Raw genomic sequence first — 3,878 nt, 5'->3', positions numbered from 1 at the left:
AACTTTCATCAAATGCAACTCATTATATGCATGACACGTCCAAAGGTCACATAGGCTCATGTCTGCTTCAAAGTATCCACTCCAGATTATCCACTCCGAATCGTTCTGCTCCTAATTGACCACTCACCACCACTCATACACCATTAAGAATACGATAGAAGTGTTTATACATAAACTTTATATTTGCATACACACGAATATACTCTTCCACACGACAGAAGTGGGTTCAATAGAAGGATGGTGTGAAACTGACATGCATGCATCCGATGCTACCAGAAAAGGACATGAATTTTTAAAGATAAACTACAATACGCTCACGCTCACAAACACAACAGAAGGGGTAAGAAATTTAAAGTTTAGTTGTCAACTTAATCATCTACAAAACATGCACAAACATAAATCTTTGGTACACGACTAGCGTCTCTCTTCTCTTGAATCTGAGCTGCTTTGAAAAAGGCCATTGTGTTTCTTCTTCTTCTCTCCTTCACATGTGGTCGCATCTTCCGGGTCGGACACCTCAGGCTGCACATCGATGCCTTAGTTCCAATCATTTCTCATGCAAGATGTGTTAGTGGAGTCCACGAGCTTAAAAGTAGTCAGACTGCTCTCATTCCCCTATATTCCGTCTCCTCGTCAAGGATCCAGCTTGTATGCCTCATCTTTATAAACTGTACATGTGTCTTCATCCAGTTTTCAATCATCTCTTACCCACCTCGTTTCCATCACCCTCTTTTGCTCTCACCACCTCCTCCTAATCGTCATCTGACCACCTCCTCTTAATCGTCTACATTTCTTCATTGATCGGCTCTCATAAGATTATTGGCTCATTTTAAAGAGGTCATTTACCTCTTGATGTGGAGTTTATGGGATTAGGCCCCTGACGCTTCCATTCTCTCTCTCTCTCTCTCTCTCTCTCTCTCTCTCTCTCTCTCTCTCTCTTCCATGGCGGTGCTTATCTTCCCTACTTGAAAGGATTGATTGACTGTCATTGTTGTCTTTTTCATTTTCTCTGTCCAGAAAGGCAAATGGGCCACTTTATTAAACAACCCGCACCCTGAATACAACCATCACACAGGTAACCAACTGAATGTAAATCGAGGAAAGCTAACATAATCCATTCTTTCGATTGTTGATATATGTTAGGGAGTGTTTATATATACGCACTATTTGTATATTGTTCACACAAAGTGGAATCTGATGTTTGTAATCTCACATTGTTGAGATGAATATATATAGCATTTGCTTCTCATAAACTCAATACCGTTATCTTCAAGATAAGATAATCCTCAAGAATGAAAATATTCCATACGGTGAACGTTGTGAAGGTAACAACTACTCATTAGGTTCTTAGTGGTTGACTTGCATCAATGTTCATGATACAGTCTTGAACGTCGTAAGGTTTCGATGGAAATGTTCATTATTAGCATACATAAAATCATTCCAAGAAGCTGTGTACGAAATATGAGTCAGAAGATACTGAACTTTCCAGGTATCTATCCTTACAACGTTGTTTCAGCAACTCTCTTTGCCATTGTAGAGAGTGAAACGACCACTTTGTTTCAATACCAGTTTAAATCGTGCAAGAACTCGACACTTGTTGTACAAGTCAAATGAACTACCCTAGCTTATTTTGAAAAACACATCAACGACACAAGACAATATCAGCTAAATCTGATTGCCTTTGAAGATCGATGCCAGATACTTTGGCTTGATTTATGGAAAATGGGGTTATTCAACAGACGTTGTTTGCTTCTGTAACAATAGTCGCACATTATACAAAACAAGTGCTTCTGAGTTAGGCTTTAGCAGACATTACCTTTTTTGAGTTCTTCCATAACCACCATCATGAGAAGGATTGTAGTAAATGTTATCTAAGAGTGTATCCATGACGGGATTGTCATTTTAGGTTGATTTTGGTGCTCCTTAATAAACCACGCACTATTCAAAAATGATATTAGTACATGTATGGTATTTTCGAAAAGACTTATGAGTAGGATTATTCATCGGCTGATGGGCGGTGACCTTCTCCGTTTTTCATTCCTGTCTTCCATTCTTCCATTGTGATTTTATGTTTCTGATAAATTCGCTCGTTCCACGAACGATCGTAATTCTTGCTGTAATTGACATCTCGGTGAGATTAGGATTAAGAGGTACTTACCACCAATGCAGTTCCATCCATCAGTTGTATGGAACTAAAATGTGTTTTCGCCCCTCCATAAAATATAATCATACAGTTGTGATCTCGTTTCAGAAAAAGGTGTCCTTTCTGTTTTCATCTTGTCTCGTCGGCCGTCCAACTAGTGGTCCACCAATGAATGCTGACAGAGAAGCAGCTACTTTTAACAAGGACCCTACCAGCATGGTAAAAATTCCTCCCCGCTGAACAAGCATTTTAGTTTCTTTGACTGAGGAGTATTTTCTTTTTCACCATTTGGCGAAGAACGTCTGTGTGTTTCCTAATCTTTGTTTCTGCATCTTAGAAAAAATATCGTTCCTTTCGAAACAACGTTCACACATTTAACGTGGCGCTATCTCAATGATTTGTTTCCAACGTGAGCATTGGACTTGGTCAGTGCTGACAAAACATCCCAATGTTTATCTAAACGATGAGGGAGACTCGTTTTTCGTGAAAGTTTGTTTCTTGGAACGATGAAAAAGGTATAAATGTCTTGGTTACATCTTTGTTTCAGGAGCATAAACACTGCAGTTAATAATATCTTACATTCTTCCTTTCTTTCGTCGCATTGATTGCCGGTATGTGATATCAAATTCACCGTGGATACCATCCGACGATGCTGTGTTTTCTTCGGACTAAATCTTCTCACTTCTTGCATGACTAAATCCAGTCAGCTGTGCTAAACTCCTGTTCAGTCTTATATTTTCTCTTACGAAATATCTCTCGTACCTGTGTGAGCCGTCGCTAGTGACGTAGAAGAAGACTTCGTCGTGGCCGGAGAAGTACAAGCTTCTTTAAAGTCGGGTGTCCACTTTTCCAAAAAATCTAAGTTGCACTTGGCCTAAATAAGATTAAACATGCGTCATCATGAACGGTGAAGAAGAACATGAAGTGGCAGGAAAAACGGCAACAGAGATGCGTAGTTTTCTGAAAACCGTGCGCGTTCTAGCAGCCGTATATATATATATATATATATATATATATATATATATATATATATATATATATATATATATATATGGAAGGAGATATCCTTTCTTAGGGCTTTTCTTTTTGCACTTAGAGTGTTAACTTTCTACTCACCACCATTCTTCTTTTAGTCTTCTTTTCAGATAATTTTGCTTTTTTGCTCCAGCATCTGGAATAAAGATCCACTTCCATCAGGTTTTAAAACTCATTTGTTGTTTGATTTGAGCATAGGTTCCTGGATACGCCAGCTGTGACAATACTACTTTGCTTTATAAAGAAGAAAATAAGACTATGTGGTATCTGAATGAGGATCTGTAGTAACTGACGTGCCGTCAACGTAAACCATCGTAAAAACGTCTTTGAGACTGGCTTGTAACAACGATGCACGTTTATGTACACTTTTCTGCCACTGATGGCATACAGTGCACGAACCAATATGGCAGGAGGATGATATTGATAGGATGTCATGTTGGTTACTGATAGAAAGAACTGAAGTGAGGGAATGTTTTGAAATGATCTTTATCAGGCCAAAGCCAAAAGGTGACCTGTAAATGAAACGATCACCTTTTGGGGACTATTTGTGAACGAAACTGGTAAGAAATCTAAAATAATCGGGAGAGGTATGTTTAAAATAAATGAGTAAATGCGCATGTAGAGTTTGAACGGCATGATCTTATACATAATTCGCCTAATTTGTTCTTACTATTTGACGCGCACTTGCAACTGGGATTTA

General features: G+C 38.7%; 1 long non-coding RNA gene across 1 annotated transcript; it reads left to right on the top strand.

Moving 5' to 3' along the window:
* The first annotated feature begins 226 nt into the window (after positions 1-226).
* LOC149784653 (uncharacterized) lies at positions 227-3,110 on the top strand. Its single transcript, XR_016414178.1, has 2 exons — positions 227-340; positions 2,252-3,110. It is a non-coding gene; the product is annotated as an uncharacterized LOC149784653 (long non-coding RNA).
* Positions 3,111-3,878: the final 768 nt, after the last annotated feature.

Source organism: Sinohyriopsis cumingii, chromosome 14, assembly GCF_028554795.1.
Source record: "Sinohyriopsis cumingii isolate HCF-2022 chromosome 14, ASM2855479v2, whole genome shotgun sequence".
Classification (NCBI taxonomy): Eukaryota; Metazoa; Mollusca; class Bivalvia; order Unionida; family Unionidae; genus Sinohyriopsis; species Sinohyriopsis cumingii.
This window is presented reverse-complemented; position numbering and strand designations above follow the sequence as displayed.